The sequence below is a fragment of the Lepidothrix coronata genome, unplaced genomic scaffold, assembly GCF_001604755.1.
Source record: "Lepidothrix coronata isolate B3197 unplaced genomic scaffold, Lepidothrix_coronata-1.0 Scaffold63, whole genome shotgun sequence".
Taxonomy (NCBI): Eukaryota; Metazoa; Chordata; class Aves; order Passeriformes; family Pipridae; genus Lepidothrix; species Lepidothrix coronata.
In genome coordinates this window covers 2,931,357-2,949,861 of record NW_016690243.1, presented here as the reverse complement: position 1 = coordinate 2,949,861, position 18,505 = coordinate 2,931,357, and the positions used below count along the sequence as shown (strand labels likewise).

The 18,505-nt window shown below is 38.2% G+C and overlaps 1 protein-coding gene across 4 annotated transcripts in view; it reads right to left on the bottom strand.

Annotated features, from left to right (window-relative positions):
• The window catches only part of DOCK4 (dedicator of cytokinesis 4), a 240,175-nt gene that overhangs the window by 156,620 nt on the left and 65,050 nt on the right, over positions 1 to 18,505 (bottom strand). The gene's annotated exons all lie outside the window — the stretch shown is intronic.

Here is an 18,505-nt window from a genome sequence, read left to right as displayed (position 1 = left end):
TTTTGAATATCTCAAGTGCTGCTCATGTGCAGCAGTCAGTTGTTCTTAAGACATGAGTGCTCGTATGGAATTTTCCTAACAAGAATATTTACTGAACAGCTATTTGTGAAAATACCTCAAGGCACATCAAAAATCATCAAAAGAGTTTGTATCAATGTCCAAGCTTTGAAAATACTATATAAAGTAGCATACATATAGAAAACTATTCACTTGTCTGTAAAAGAAACACATCTGGAATTCCTACTTCTAATAGCACCAGCTACCTATACAGATAAGGCAAAGGCCAAGTCTGAAATGCACAAAGGACACAGAGCTGCAGCAGACTGTTCTCTCCTGTGCTCAGCTCAACATTTGAATTCAGCAAGGTAATCACTTTCAAATCCCTGATTACAATGCTGCCAAAAACCACAGGACAATTCTAACACAGATAATCAGTTTAGTGTGAATGTCTGAACGTTTGTCAAGCTCTCTTCATCCTGTATCACTGTTACAGCCAGGAATGTTATCATCTCTTTGGTAACAGCCTGATCAGTTCTCCCAATATCTGCAAACATTTTTGTTAACTTGTTTCTTTGGGTATCTTAGCTATTAGGCACTATATCTTAGAACAGAGCACTAAAAGTAACTTGTGATGATGGCGACTATTTGATGTTGAGAATGGCTGCCTATCTAGAACACCAAAACTGGAATAATTTCTTCTTCTATGAAATAGCTACTTAAGCTCTTTATATTTCTGGAACTCCTACTGAATCTTTTTATGTCTATATCTTGTCCCTGTGAAGAGAAATTTCTTGATTTACATCAGTTCTGAAACAAGGAATTTCAAAGTAAAAAAAAAATTAACCAAAAAGGTCTTTATAAGTAGAAAATCAAGTACACCTTAGAGTCTATGAAAAGATGAAACAGCTCTTCCCCATGAATTTGCTCAGGAGTCTCCTCTACAGCAAAGGAATGTCAATGTAATACCATAAGACGTATCATGGTAGCAGCAGGTGAGGCAGATTCAGTACAAACAGGTATAGGTTTCATGCATTCAAATAAATTATAATAAAGAAACTAATCTGCACCCAGTTCAACCCAGTCTCACTTTAATTCTTTAATGTGTAGAGCTACAGATGCAATAACAATGCACTAAAACTGCCATGTTGAACAGGAAGTGTGGATTAAGTATGGATTTTCCTTCATTACTTGGAAACAGCAACAACTTAAAAATCCAGTTAGTAGGAAGGAGTAAGTGAAAAAAGTTTATTATATTTAGATGACGCTATCTGTAAGAACAACCTCTTTTAGTTAAAAATAACTATGGTTTTTATTAAAACTAAGTGTTTCCAAAGTTCTAATAATTTTCAATCTTTGTTAAGTAATTGCCTTAATTTTTAATAGCATGATCAAGGAAAAGAGTTACTGCTATTTAACTTGAAAAAGTATTTATGTTTCATTCATAGCCTTTGAGGAAACAAAGACTCTGATTAAAATCAAATAAACCAACAGGGGGTTTTGTAATTGCCTGTAAATGTCAAGTATCATAAAGTATCAAGGATGAGAGGACACAGCCTCAAGCTGTGCCAGAGGAGGTTCAGGTTGGACATTAGGATGAATTTCTTCATGGAAAGGGTTGTTGAACACTGGAACAGGTTGCCCAGAGAAGTGGTGGAGTCGCCATCCCTGGAGGTGTTCAGGAAACGACTGGACACAGCAATTAGTGCTACGATCTAGTTGACAGGGTGGTGATCAATGAAAGGTTGGACTCAATGATCTTAGGGGTCTTTTCCAAGATAAATGATTCTATGATTCTGTAATGTATTCACAGTACAAGTGCATCATCTCAGGTCCATCAAAGCCAAAAAACTCGCAGATGCCAGATCTCATGCCCACTTTTCAGTGCATTTTGTACCTCATTAAAGCATGAGATGATGCTCACCAAAACCTCCAAAACCTTAAACTTAGGAGAAACAAAGTTCTACATTATTTCAAGTCTGGAGCCATGGTGTAATTTCATATACGTCAGAAAGTTTGTTAGCTACATGTCATATTCCTACAAAGCCAGCAGAAACTGAAGGAGAAAATTAAAAGCCTCACATAATTATAGACATAGGAGCTATCTTCCAGAAAGCACTTAAATTTTCCCAGAATAATAGAACAACAATTATTTCAAAGATGGCCTTGAATACATGAGAACACTCTTACAATTTCATGCTGACTTAATGTCAGAACACTGGGTATGGTCCACAGTCTAATAACCACACATTCCCTGTTCTCCTTTTTCCTCCCCAAAAGCATTATAACACAACATGCTTCTCTGAACTCAGTGAGCATAATTTCACAGCCTTTAACAAACTCTAAGCAGCACCTTGCAAATCCAAGCTCAGAAGAGCTGCAGTCTTGTGGACTGCGAAGAAAAGACAACCACCATGCAAGCTGAAAGCATTGCACTTCAGCAACTATGAGAGGCAGGGGGAACATAGTTAGACAACAGTGCAGTTGCTCAAAAACTCCATGTGTTAGTATCAAAGACTTTGGTAAATGAGACTGGTTTCCCCTTAATATTGCACTGTTTGCTACCTTTAAGTAATAAATAGCATTCGAGGAAGCCAAGAAAAGCAGAAGATAAATTTTCTTCACTAATACAAAAGAGACAGAATACCCTTCTTCCAGAGCAAAGTCAGGTCCATCAATTGACCATATAAATGAAACACTGCCCACTTTTCTTGTATTTCCTTTGGAAGAGCAAGGTTTAATTCTGTGTTTAACCTGCCATCAGTGGAAGATGATTAAAAAAACCCCCTGGAAAACCAGTAGAATTCAAACGCACACAGACAAAGCAAAACACAAAACATAAATTAAAAAATCAACACATTCTGCAATTTTCAGTGCCATTGCTTTTCAACTTGTCTGGTATCATTATATTTCAGATGAGTTTTAGTCTCCTGGTAATCTATATTTCTCAGATATTCAACCATTTCATTATAAATTTATTTTAAGTATTTTCATTTTAACAATAAGAGTTCTGTTTACTTTGACTTTAACCTTTTTCCAATGTTCTCTATAGCATTTTATAACTCAATAAATTATTCTGCTTTTGTAAGCTATGAGCCTTAACCACATTGCTTTGTACAAAGAACATTTATTAAATGTCAGTTTTTTGCTGCACATCAAAAATTACTGCAATATGGCATTTTTCAGAAATGAAAGAAAAACCCTACCAACTTATGCAATAAGCAAATTTTGCAATTCAGCTAATGTGAAAAAAAATTGCAATTGTGAGCTTCTGAAGCCTGTCTCACAGATTGGCCAATTCTCTGAGATACAAACATAGTATCAGAAAATCTCTTGAAAGACAGGACAGTTGGGCAAGGTGTGGAATTAAGCGCAACTAAGGAAGACAATCATTATAAATCACTAACAAGTACCCTGACACGTGGGGTTTTTTTACCTTAAATGACTCAGGATTTTCTTGATCTAATGTAACTGAGAGGCATTTCAAATACACTGCAATACAGCTATCAGGACTAGCAAAGGACTGACAAAATCCTTAGAGATGGCTGAATGCAAGTTTAAACATCTCACTCTGGCTTTAAGCTGGTTTATTAGGTTTAATGGTTAGAAATAACCACTGCACTTTTCAGCCTGATTTGAATAGTTGTGCCAGCAGAATTCAATGTATTTAGCCCTGAAGGGTTTCATCATTAATCCATAATCTCCATAAAGTTAAAACTTCAAGGATACTTAATGAAATCCCACAATTACCTTAAAACATATGACCAATTAGAAATGTAACAAGTGCATACACTTTTTGTTTCTAATCAGCTCTCTGAAAAATAAAAAAACCCAAAACTACCTGGATGTATATTTTTAATAGTGTTTCTGTGGTACGGTGCACTTTCAGAAATGCAAGTGTAGGATCTTCTTGAAAAGTCAGAATCTTCACATTCTGCTCATGCTTGCTTAAGAACAGTGCCTGTTACCCCAGAATCAAGAGTGAAGAGAGTTTAGGTTCGGTTGGTGACTGTCTATAAAAGCATAAAAGAGCATGAGAAAAATGTATCTGCAAAGTATAGGCAACCAATCAAGACAATAAAGATTGCTGACAAGGGGGCAACTGTTTGGTTTGATGTCATGGGGGGAAGGAAGTGTATGAGCAAACGATCCTCTTTACCTTTTTAAATGTTTGTTAGAATTCATTGCTGCATCTGAATCTTTATCTTTTTATGTAAGAGTACTTCAAGAGATAAGATGATTCTTTTGGTTTTTAACATCTTGGAAGAGTCATTAAAAACCACAGAATCACAGAATAAGCTGAGTTGGAAGGGACCCAAAGGATCATGAAGTCCAATTCTTAGCCCTGCACAGGACCATCCCCAAGAGTGCCTGAGAGTATCATCCAAACACTTCTTGAACTCTGTCAGGCTTGCTGCCATGACCACTTCCCTGGGGAGCCTGTTCGAGTACCCAACCACACTCTGGGTGAAGAAACTTTTCCTAATATCCAGCCTAAACCTTCCCTGACACAACTTCAGGCCATTCCCTCAGGTCCTGCTACTGGCCACCACAGAGAAGAGATCAGTGCCTGCATCTCCTCTTCCCCTCACGAGGAAGTTGTAGACTGCAGTAGGGTCTCTGTTCAGTCCAGACTGAACAGATCAAGTGATCTCATCTGCTCCTTCATACAGCTTTCCCCTCAAGGCCCTTCACCATCTTCATTGCTTTCCTTTGGATGCTAAAAAAGAAGTCAGTGCCAAAGTCTTCTTTCATGCCAAGGGTGGGATTTGAACTCGCACTTGCAGAGCACAAGGGATTCAGCAGGGGGCCTCCTTAACCACTTGGACACAACTGGTGGTGTAACAGTTCTCTCCTTACCCCTTCCTCTAGATTTGGCACAGAAGCCTAGGAATACATTTCAGACACCATGGGTCCAGGAAAACATGAAAAACACTGATGTAGTTCTAAGAAATTAGTACTGGGAGACACACATTATCATCTGGCACCATAAAATACTTCCTGAGTGAAACTAGTAGGGATTTGACAAGCAAATGCACAGTGCCAGGCAAATCAGACATGGGGACTTCTTGTCTTCTAGTATTAAGGAGTTTTCCAATCCTTCTCCAGCTGAAAGAACCTACAGGACTCTTTCCTGATACTCTTCAAAAAACAAAAACTCTATTTCATACATAAATAAAATTAGCAGAGACAGGTAAAAGGACTTTTGTGTCAGCCCAGTGTCTGCCAGCAGATCAGGAACAACACTGAAATAAGGTAACACAAGTTAAGCAGATTTGCAATCTATCCACTTGGCCACCGTCCATCCCGTTAAACCACGTGCCATGTGCTTGTTTTGCACTGAACCAAGATTCAAAACTCACAGGGTTAAAGGAACAGATGCTGCCAAACTTCACTTAAATTGGGCATGAACAAGACTGGGAATGAAGGTAAGTGGAAGTCAAGGCAAAACCTGCAGCAAAGAAGTGCAAAGCCTCCTCCAAAGAGGCTGCTGCCCTGGAAGGGACCACTCCCAGGGAGGAACAGCAAACAAACTGCAACTCCAGAACTCCCCTTCGCCACAGTGCCACAGTTCATCGAGAGAGCCATCACACCACATCAGACACAGCTGACAGAATTATTATGCTAATTTAAAATAATTCATTTTCTTAAATACTGTGGGTGTTTTTCCCCTACAACTAATAGCCTTCGGGGGATCCAGATAGAATAACGAAGGCCTCCCAGGATTTATGCAGAAGTTGGAGTAAGGAAAGAACAAAGTTGTATTTTTCTCCCATGCTTGAAAAGACCTTCTGAAACAAGAATATGAAGCTCAAGCAGAGACATCTGTGGCTTGATTCAGCTTGACTGTTGTTCAGTTCTTGTCTCACCTAAAAAATCCACTGCGCAGGCTCGAAGGGCTAATGACCTTTCCCAAATCTTCGCTCGCGAAGACTGGCCATTATTATTATTGTAATCCACCAAGCAGTTTCTGATCTCAACTCTAGATGTTGAAAATTAGTAAACTAGATAATCTGCAAGATTGTTTTTAAACCTGAGTGAAACAAGACCTTAGAACTGATAAGATGAACATCATGTGGCATGTCTACTATATGGAGATTTCTTCTTTTTAAACAAAATACTGTCAGAGTGTCCTAGTTAGAACAGCTGAGACCTGTTTATCACTGGATGGGTGTAACCCAAAACTGTGTATTCTATAGCCTTCCATGCCATTTCCCAGAAACTGTTATCAATGAACCATTTACACTATCTGCACATAGAGCCTGACTCCTCAGGCTATAAACTAGGTGCTAAGAGGCCTGCGAGATAGGAGTTGCTCTTGTCCTCACACCCTTTGTGGAACTCCCCGCCCTGAGGGAGGTACTGAGCATTCCTGCTTGAACTGGAGAATATATAATCTTGGAGTCTTAGGACCTTTTTAACCACTCCTGGGATCCAGAGGAAGACTGCAGATCACCGCTCTCAACCAGACTGCAACCACCACTCTCGACTGGACTGCAACCACCACTTTTCAACCAGACTGCAACCATCACTCTCGACCAGACTGCAATCACCACTCTTTACCAGACTGCAACAGCACTCTCACCAACAGGTTTTCCCCTCTCCTTTTCCTTTGGACTCAGGGGGCCCAAAGAACACCACTTTGTTCATGCCCCAGAGTGCTGGGTTATATATTTGGGTTTTGTGGGTTAAAACCAACTGTTTGTCTGTATAATCGCACTTATTGTATTATTTTATTAAATTGTTATTCTGATTTATAATCTCTCTTTTGAGTTGAGTTCATTTCCCCTGCTGGTTTACCTTTAAACCAGCACACAAAGCCACTGAAATAAAAATCAGCTGCTGACTGCCCAACCAAATGGCAAAACTGAAATAATTACAGGTGTGTAAATAATCAGTAAAACACTTAGCCTGTAATAGGTTTATTCTTCCTAACAGCAAATTGAAGGGACCAAATCAAAGAAAAAAATGTAATTTTTCTTTGCAGAAAAAAAGTAAGAGTAGAAAGATTAGGAAAGTGTTTGCACTGAGGAGGACTAAAGTAAGAGACACACTAAGCCTTGCCATTTGCTTCTAACTTTCTTAAACAATTTCAACTCACTTATTAAAAATATGCTGTTTATTAACTCTAAAATTACCATCCAAATTAAAAGGAATCCGTTTTCCACTTCACTAGGATTGCTTGAAAGGTCAGCCAACAATCACTGCTGGGCTTGAACTGAAATTCATTAGTTTCAATCAGCAGTAATGTTAATGACTATGATAATTACACTCGTTGGTGGTTTGGTTACTTGTTGTGCCAGAAAGAGATAACATTATGTGACCAACATAATCCTACCTAATCCTTGAAGGCTTGCATATAAACCACAGAAGTGTCACAGAAAGGAAATTATATACAAGCAAAATCAGTAAAGTGTTATGACTTTTCATATTTGTTTTCTAAAATGTATAGAAATTAGATGATTTAACACTTCCAGTCTCCAAACAGAACTGGAGATGTCAAGTGAGCCAAAACAGAATTTTTGTGCTCAAGTACATCTTGTGGAGTTTGCGGTCTTTACATTTCCACTGGAATAGACATGAGGAGAGACAAACTATAATTTTTATTTGGAAATACCCCTACCAACACTTCAACTTTTCCAGAAAAAAAAAAAACAGATGTACTAATTATGAAATTAAATGTGTTTATTTTTATCTGCTCTGTCATTTCTAGTTTACTGTTTGAATTCCTTACCCCCCTTTTGCCATTTTAAGGACTGAAACCACTGCCAACATTGACACATAGCAAGCAACAATCAGTGAAAGGAGTGTTCAAATAGTGATAGACAAATTAGAATTAAAGATTAAACTGAAGAGATGTTTAATTTGTGCCTTTGTAAAAGCAACGCAGCAGTACCCAGAACATAGAAAGGGCTTGACATTTAGTGTGAAGATTGGCTGCCATTACAAATACTAAATTGATCAATGGAGGTATTGTAATGTAGGGCAAATACATGCCAAATCAAGACTACAATATCATCTTAATGATTCAACCTCACAACTTGCTTTGCCCAGGTTTTGAACATCAGGACTAGGGATATACATTAAATATTCAGGGTTGACCTGGTTTCATCAATGTTAGTCCTATTTAAAACTTGTACGTCTAGGACTGGGAAGTGGAATTAGGTGAAAGGACAATGGTATTCTGACATTTCTGGTTTGGGGTAGGTTTTTTCCTTTAATAATTCTTAAAATATATTTGATTTATTCCCAAATTATTGAAAAATAAAAGGTCTCTTGTTTTAGCAACATTAAAGCTAATACAAACTATAGTAGAACAAAAACTGGGACAATTCAGATAGATGCATTTTATCTCATGCCTCATGAATTTAGGGTAGTGGTAAATGAGAAAGAAGCTTTCCAGTTTTGTCTCCTCCCTTATTAAAAACCTTCTTTACAATTTTGGAAGCATATCTTTTGCAATTTAGAATGTCATACTTAATTCCATTTTTTTAAACTATAAAATTACTGATGAACAGGAACTGGTAATTTATGCTTATCAAAACTATGAATTATTCATAAAATACAACACAGGACCCAAGTAGAACTACATATTCTGATTTCTATTGAAGTAGCTTGAAATAGCAGCACTAGTGGCAAAATACCCACTACTACAATTGTAGGTTGGAAGGTACCCTTAGGATCGAATCCAACCACAAAACACCTCCATTACACTATAGCATACTATACTATACTACACTATACAGTATTTATTTTTCAGCAGACTATTTAAGTCCTGCCTACTCATCACAGAAAGGTATCTAATCTTAGTTTTGGTACCCAAGAGAGGTCTTTCAGGGTCACTTTGGTGTCTCTGCAAGACACTACATTCTGCCATAAAGCCACGAATATCCCAATGTCAGAGAGACTACAGTTCATGTGTGCAGATTTTCCTTTGCTCGTATTTCTAGTATAACTGAGATGGGATAAATAAAAACACTACCAGATGTTGACATAGATGTGGTGACAAAAAGAATACTCTGGGAATGACTTACAACATTTTGGACAAATGTTTCCATTTGAGTTTGCCATGGAATTCATAAGATAAAGCTGATGCTGGGATGGATGGTACAAACCTGCAGCTGCTACATTCTGCCTGATATAACTGAGAAACTTAAAACCATGAAAACAAGATGGTATTCTCTTACATAATAAACATTAAAAATAAAGAATAAACAACCCACAAACAACAACAAACAAATAAAGAAAAAATAAGAATCAATAGAAAAAAAGGAATCAAGGAATTCACCAAAGGCTTATGATGACAACTGTGCATTATTCCCAGTAAAACAAAGTGATAATGTAAACACAAGTGCTGAAACTACTGTAGCCTGCAACAGAGAATTCACTGAAATTCCTAATCTCATCATAAGACTCTAAAGTAGGTCACAGCAAGCTTAAAATTTGACAGAAAGCAAAGACTAAGGGGTAATAGTATGCAAATCACCTTACTTACAAAGTTGATACTTCCTCCCCCTCCCCCCTTGATTTTGACAAAGCCCCAAACACAAAAGGATCCATTGTCTCTGCAAACGGAGAAATATTTATGTACACACCTTTAAAAATACATATTTAGTGACAAACCATGTGCTTTTAGACCATGCCTAATTGATCTAGATTCCTTCAGTAATTATTTTTTCTTAATTAGCGATTTACATTTGGTCAGTATTACCTTAAATGCTATGATTAGAAGGTATTAAAAAAACCAAATACATCATATAGCAATCCTAGTTCAAAATATCCATATAATTATAAACACCTTTTTTTTTTCCAAATCATACTTTCACAACTCAGGAGTATTTAATCTAACTTTTGCACAGAAGCATTTAGAACAAAATTCAATTAAATTACATTCTTGTGAAAAGTAAAGAGGAAAATACAATAGTTATTTCTTTGTGAGCAACATTTGTAAGTAAACTTTGTGTAACAACATTTATCTTAATGTTCAGCACATCCTGAAAATTATGTTTATTGGTAAAACAAAGAAAAAATCACCAAGAATGAAAAATGTCTTCAAAGTCTCTGACTTATCCTACAAACTGTAATTGTGACTTTCAGTACTTAATATGCTTAACACTTAGTAAGTTAAATAATTAAGTGAAATTTGTCTCTTCCCTATATTCAATGCATTAACTTGGGCATTTAGGATATCAGAACCTTGAAACAGTCTTGTTTTGCCCCTGGAAAAGCCAAGACTTGAGGATAAAATTCTTCACTCTAAGTAAAATTCTTATAAGAGGCTCCCAAATCACATTCTTAAATCTGAAAGGTATATTCTGATAGATAGCTATTGTAGCTAGAGATTTTGTTTCCAGCTCCAAGTTTCAGATTTCAGCCTGGGAATAAAGCACTGCACTCATGATACTATCAGTTAAAAGCAAAATGCTACTGCACCAACATCACACTCAACATAGCATATTAATCTTATTCTAGATTACTATACAAAGGAAATAATCTAACTAATTCGTGCTAAACAGAGCTTTTTTGTTCTTTTATTTCTTTACACCCTGTTTTAAAAACAACATTTTCAGACTTTAGTACTGTAGACTACAAAGCCTACAAAAATGGTTATGGTAGGTTATATCTAGAAAGTTATACTAGATACAATACAGTGACAAGGTGAAACCTCTGTGTTAAATATTTGTGTTTTGTTCTCTATATTTTAGGAGCCCCAGTACTATATTCACATTTATTGACAATATACAGTTATTTTTTCAAATGTCTGTAATCAAGATAGCTGTATGTAAGGAAATCTTCCAAACTCAAATCTTCCTTAAGGTGCCAGAACAGAACTTCATAACACCATGTAATGTGGTTTTACATATTCGGTAAATCAACTGCAACAGTTTAGAGTATCTGTCTATCCATGCCCAGGTTATATCACATGTGCTTTCTCTACTGCTAAGAGTTGGTGATGTGTGTCAGCCAACTGGCCTTTGGGTAGGGAGTGGGAATCAAGGATCATTGAACTTTAATGACTTCTATCTGTGAAAACCAGACTAAGTCTATTGTAAAGAGAAAAAACTCCAATAATTTTTGTCAATTATTAATGCATATTCTTCTAAATCTTGGTCTCAGGTGGGTGGAGGTGGAGAGATTTGGAAGAAGCAGCAAAAGGAAATGAAAGAATTGAGGAATCTGAGGAAGCTGCAGAAAAGGTTCTGCAGAAGAGAGAAAGATGGAAGCTTATAAGAATGAGGCTTTCAAAGACTCCAAAGTAGGCAAAAAAAAGCAAGCACCAGAGAAGCTAGAAAACTGAGGCGGGGAGGAAGCATAGAAATATTTCACCTGTGAGAAATGGAGCAATTAGGTGGAGAATTCTCAGAAACATCTATATTCTTAAATATTTTTAGTATCCTTTTAATAGGACATTTACCTAGACAGGTAACTGTAAACATTCAGTGCCAACCCCGACTCAAGGCAAGGGCAGCATGCAGATAACCCACACTAGGCAAGTGCAGCTGAAACACTGGATGAGTCTACCATAACCTAAGAAATTCTAAGGCTATCATTCTGAAGTGACACACAATAATGCTAACACAAGTTGTATAAAGCTAAAATTTAATAGGAAACAGCACAGTGGCCTAAATTATCTGTATTTACACAAATAGATGAATTAAGAAGAGTAATTAACGTTATGATGTGTCAGGAAAAGTAAAGTGTCAGGACAAGTGCAGGGAAGAAAAAATATTTTAAACGTAAGAAATAATGTTTCTAGAAGAAAACTAATTAGCAGCTAATTTATCACACTGCAACTACCAACCAATTTAACATCCTGAGGGGGTTTCTGACAAGGTAGAAGGGGAAAATTAAAGAAATCCTCTGAAATAGATCTAGGGCACTATTCTAGGTCAGTATGTCGAGAGACACCATAGTGCAGAGCGCTGAGCAGCAGTGGCACTGCAGTCTCACAGCTGCCACTGCATGTTGCTATGGGCACAAATCCCACAAAGGACTAATCCCCAAATCCCCAAAGACTCATCTTCTGGCTGTAATAAAAGTGTTATTTGGAGAAAAACTTACAGATTCTGTGACAAATGTGGACTTCTGTTCTTCAACCTGAAGAAAGGTTGTACCTGAGATTCTCTTCCCCATAAGCAAGAAAGTGCTTGCTAACTCCTGTGAAGTACTGCTTCTTAGCACATCCGAGCCAACAGCTGGAGAGGGGACAACACTTCAGTGTGTCCTGCTCTAACAGTACTGGTGGGACTTGGTCATCTCCCTTCAGAATGGGCAATTATAAAACCAAGGCAAATCAAGAATTCCAGAAAGACAGCCAAGGTAACTCTAATGTAACAAGCTGTTACATAGTTTTAGGATATATAGAGGGAAAAAACAAATACACAAAACCAACCAAACAAAAAAACCCAAACAAAACCCACAAAAAACCAACCAAACAAAAAACCAAAAACAAACAAAAAACCCCCAAAACCCACCACATACACAAAACCCAAAAAAAACTCAAAAACAACCCCCCCAAACCCCACCACCAAAACCCAGCAATCAACACAACTCTCCCCACAAGATTTGCATCAGTATCTCAGTCCCAAAGGATGACAATGCATTTCTTCAGTTAACTCCCCCATACCCTTTTCTAAGCATGTGTTAAGTAAGTTTGTCACATTATACTATATTTTAAACTCAAGATGACTGAACCAATTATGCTGCCATAAATAGAACTGTCAAAGTTAGCTAGGCAACTCCAAACTGCTTTCTTTTCAAACTAAAAAAAAAGTGCAACTTACCCTAGGGATCAGGCTAGACATGCCAGAGTAAATCACAACTATCTATAGCCCAGAATAAATATTTCAGCAACATCCAAAATAGCAATTACAAAATAATTAACTACTTCATTTTAAGGGACTAAAGCACATCAACTAGTATGTACAAAGATATTTATTACCACTAAGCCTTCAGTTAAGACAAGCACAAAGAAATGGTTCTAACATCTAGAAGGTCCTAGTCAACACCTCAATATGCATAGTACAGGAGTCAAAAGAGTTTTCTGTTTATAAAAATATACCTGAACAGCTTTAAAAGTTCAGGAAGGAAAAGGAGGAATCTGAATCAAACTCAGGGCTGGCTGCCCATTAACTTAAATTGAGCTCAAGGTGTTTGCTTATCCTGAAATCCAGTGTTTGAACAGCTAGGCAAAAATGGAAGTCTCTAAAATTAGTATTTTTTTTCATTCATCTGACAGACCTGCAACAAAGCATCAGTCTTAATTATTACACCTGGAATAAACAAAAGGCATGGTCACTACTGATGGAATTCATGTCCACAGTCAAAGCAGCCTTTGTGAGATCTTACTGCTAAAAGCCATCATCATCATGATGGCTAGGCTTCGTGAACGAAGATTTGGGAAAGGCTCTATCCACATTTGTTACAAGCACATTGGTGGCTAGTAAGGCCAATATGAGACAGACATGTCCGATTGCAAAAGGCACAGCAGAAAGACTCCTTAGGTGGTATATTCTGCAAGACACGGTTCTTTCTGCATTGTCTTTTCTTCTCGAGAGTGATCCTGCGTGTTTTCTCAAAGGAAGCAGCAGTGTTATAGATGGTGTGTCTCCAGGCTTCCCATTTGGAGGCCAGAGTAGACCAGTTATGGTGATCAATATGGCCAAGGCTGAGATGTTGTTTCAGGGAGTCCTTGTATCTTTTCTTCAGGGCAGCCAGTGGCAAGTTCACCATAAAGCAAGATCTTAGGGAGGTGGTGGTCCTTCATCCTGGAGACATGCCCTGCCCAACGCAACTGTGTTCTCAGTAACATGGCCTCAATACTTGTGACTGCTGCTTGTTCTAGAACAGATGTATTAGTCACGTAATCTGACCAGGTGATGTTTAGGATTGTACGGAGACAGCGTTGATGGAAGCGTTCTAAGAGATGCAGGTGGTGGTGGTAGATGACTCATGATTTGGAAATAATATAAATATAATATAAAAGAGTAGACAGCACAATGGCTCTGTAAACACTGTTCTTTGTACTTTTCTTCAAGTGTTTATTATGCCAAACTCTTTTATGGAGTTTTCCAAAAGCACTATATGCCTTTGCTAACCTACTGTCTATCTCTCCGTCAATCTTACCATCCAAGGAGATGAGGCTACCTAGGTAATTAAACTGCTGGACTGATTTGAGCTCTGATTGGCCAATGGTGATATAGGAATGATGGAAGACTTCCTGAGGTGCAGGTTGATAGAGAACTTCTGTCTTCTTGAAGCTGACTTCCAGCCCAAAGAGCTCAGCAGCATCTGCAAAGCAGGATGCTAAACATTGCAGAGCTGCTTCTGTGTGGGCGACAAGGGCGGCGTCATCAGCGTAGAGCAGCTCCCAGACAAGATGGTTTAAGGTCTTGGTGTGGGCCTTCAGTTGCCTTAGGTTGAAAAGGCTTCCATCAGTACGGTGTCGAATGTAGATACCGTCCTGATCATCGATGTCTGCTGTGGCCCTTTGGAGCATCATGCTGAAAAAGACTGTGAATAGAGTTGGTGCAAGAACGCAGCCTTGTTTCACACCATTAGTTATTAGAAAGGGCTCAGAAAGTGCATTCCCATATCAGACTTGGCCGCATTGATCCTCATGAAGTGAGATGATCATTTTAAGGAACTTGGGGGGACAACCTAAACGTTCCAAAATCTGCCACAGATCTTTTCTGCTCACAGTATTGAAAGCCTTGGTGAGATCAACAAAGGTTACAGAGAGACCTTTATTCTGTTCCCTGCACTTCTCTTGCAGTTGTCTGAGAACAAATACCATGTCTGTGGTACTCCTGTTGGCTCTGAAACCACATTGGCTTTCAGATAGAATTCCTTCTTCTAGAGTGGGCATTAATCTGTTCAAGAGTATTCTTGCTGGGATTTTGCCAGTAATGGAGAGCAGAGTAATACCACGGTAATTTGAACAGTCTGATTTGACTCCTTTCTTCTTATGCAGAGTGATGATGACTGCATCACGAAGGTCTGATGGGAGTTCGCCTAGTTCCCAACAGCACACCACAAACTCGTGAAATTTAGCATGGAGTGCGTGGCCCCCATGTTTCCAGACTTCAGGTGGAATTCCATCAACCCCAGTTGCCTTGTCAATTTTCACCTGCTGAATGGCCCTAAGAGTTTCTCCCAAAGTGGGGACAGTATCCAATTCATTCTTCACCGGATGTTGTGTGATGGACTGAATTGCTGAGTCTTGGACTACACGGTTGGTGCTGAAGAGAGTCTGAAAGTGTTCAGACCAACGATTCAGAATGGAGGTTTTATTTGTCAGAAGCGTTTGACCATCTGCACTGAGTAGAGGGCTTTGGACCTGGTATGAAGGCCCGTATGCTCTCTTCAGGGCCTCATAGAATCCTCTGCGATCACCCGTGCCTGTGCATAATGGAGTTTTTTCAGCTAGATTGGTCCATCACTTGTTCTGGATGTCACGGAGTTTCTGCTGGAGCTTGCTGCATGTAAGGCGAAAGGCTGCTTTTCTTACATGACAGGATGGCAGTGCAAGGTGTGTTTGGTGAGCAGTTCTCTTCTTCCTCAACAATTCCTGGATCTCTTGATTGTTTTCATCAAACCAGTCCTTGTTCTTCTTGAAGGAGAACCCTAAGGATTCTTCAGAAAGTAGCAAATGAATAAAGCATTTAACATCTTTAAATTAGTTTACCAGTATGTTTTGCTATAACTATCACTTAGGTATACATGATGTTGGTGGCTACAGTTTTTCACTCAGTTATATTACTTTTGAATAAATGTTCTGGGAGTTTGCCAAATAATTTCATGTAAGAGACAGAAACATGAAGATATCATAGGGAAAACGAGTGATTTTGCTTCCAAATTTCCAGCTTTGGCATATTGTCAGTCTCTCAATTTAATTTTGATACCATACCCAGGACCAATCTTCCAAGTCTGGAGACTCAAATGAAATATGGATAGTGAGCCTACACACAAATAAAGAGAAGTTTGCAAGTTCCTTGCTTATATCTTATGTTGGTTTTGACTGGGACAAAGTTGATTTCTTCATAGCAGTTGGTATGGGGCTGTGTTTTGGACTGGTGCTGAAAAGTGTGTGGATAACACAGGGATGTTTTAACTATTGCTGAACAGAGCTTACAGTCAAAGCCTTTTCTGCATTTCATCCCACCTCACCAGTGAGGAGGTTGGGAGTGCACAAGGAGCTGGGAGGTGACACAGCTGGGACAGCTGACTCCAACTGATCAAAGAAGGGGTCATGTCCCAGACCATATGTCATCATCGTCAGCCTATAAAGCTGGAGGAAGAAGAAGGAAGGATGTTCAGAGATGACGGCATTTGTCTTTCCAAGAAACCACTACACATGATGGAGGTCTGCTTTCCTGGGAATGGTTGAACACATGCCTTCCCATGGGAAGTGGTGAATGAATTCTTTGTTTTGCTTTGCTTGTGTGTGTGGCTTCTGCTTTACCTGTTAAACTGTCTTTACCTCAACCCATGAGTTCTCTCACTTTTCCAGTTCTCTCCCCTATTCCACCAGGGAGAGTGAGTAAAGGCTGTGTGGGGCTGAGATGCCAGCTGGGGTTAAACCAGGGCATATCCTTCAACAAAAACACAAGTGGATTCCACACTTTGTATCTCACAGTGTATAAACAATAGGCATTAAATATAAGAATGCAGATGGACTTCTCTTCAACCTCGTGCACGTTGAAGATGGGAATCTGAATACAGTACACAGGCCATTCCCTCTAAAAGGCCCAACTGCATTATTTACTTGCTCTGCACACTTGGCATTGCAGCCACTGGTGCTGACATGTTGCAGAAGTAAAGCTTCCATAAACTGCAACTTAAAAAAAGCTGCTTTTTATTCTTCCTTGCTAAATTGACATGAGTATTCCTGGCAAGTTCCTGCTTCAAATACCTCACATACCCTCTAGTTAACTAGTAAATGAGGGTGTAGTTACTGAGGTAACAATCCATTTAATGGTCTCAGGACCAAAGAAATGGGGAGTCCCTCATGAAACACAAAGTTCCTCCACTGCATAACAAAGTACCAAGAAATCAAACATGGATAGAAACCTGAACTATTTCAATGTATCTATCTTCTCAGGTCTCGAAATCTCCCAGCTTCTCCAAGAAAACAGACAGAGATTTGAGGTCTAGCAAGAGAACACCATTAAGAGTCACTCAGAAGCATCATAGTTGTATAGAAACGAACAACAATGATGTATCCTGTAAACCACACTCTTCATTACACACGCTAATCTTCATTATAGCAAGACCTACACAAACACCTAGAACAAACACCTATTAAGCACACCTTCAGTACTGAACATACCTTCAGTAACAGCAAAAAGATATAACTGAGAGGTAGAAAGCAAGAGTTCAACAAGTGGAAGATCAGACTGTGCAACTATTATGAACAATTAACAAGGGAACAAAAGCACACATTGCCTATTCAAAACCCAAAAGTACAACAAAGTACAAAGGGACTTTCTTCACTTCTTAAAATTTATTAAAGGCTTCTGCAAAATAGCAATGAGGATAAGCATATTAGCTCAAACCTCAGAAATCACTGCAAACACAGCACAATCTGTTACAAAACTAGAAATACAGAGCAGCAAACGTTTATCTACAGCTTAAACACACAAATATCAGCCTCAAACAAAAGATTTCTCTTTAAACATCTTGACACCTCCTCTCTGGTTTTATTAAGTATGTCTAGTATTGATAAGGCATGTTCTCCACTTACCACTCTGGCATTCTGATGGCAAATTTTTGCTATTCTAGAATTCAGTACTTTTTACTTCTTAAACATATTGAACATTTCTAATCATGCAATATTATCTCTGAGATATCTTGAGCATAAATTTTAGTGTGAGAAACTGTGAGAAAAGGATGACTATATATACTTCATATGCTAAGCATCAGTGAAGCCGAAGATATCTGTTTCATATTCTTCTGCAAAGCTGCCTAGCTCAGGTGATTCATGAAATTAAAAATTTTCCAAGTGAATTCCAAAACTATCTTCATATTAAGAAAAAGTTTTATTTTCTGTTTTAGCTTCAAACAACTAAGCAAGACATTCTAATGCACAACAACTAGATATTGTTAAGAAATGGTATCATTTATACAGTTTCCAGTTGAGAACAACAAGCATTTTTACAAAGTTTAAGGCATTCATTTGGCATGTTCCCTTGAATGAGATTAAGTATCCTTCTCTTCTCACATAAATACAGTAAAATTTAAATTTTCATTCTCTTCTGCATAAGAGAGTTTTCCTGAAGCATCCACTGGTTTCCAGCAACCCATTATCGTTTGGGTTTGTTTTTGTAAAAGGTACAGGCACAGCATTTTAGATGCAGAATTTTCTGGTTCCTTTTTCCTCAGCTAGAAAATTTAAGTTTCAATTTCAACTTTGATAACTTATGTAACTAAAATTTAACTGCCACAGTGCATTTAATTTGCATATTCCAGATGACAAGAAAAATCTATGGTTACTCCAATTTTAATA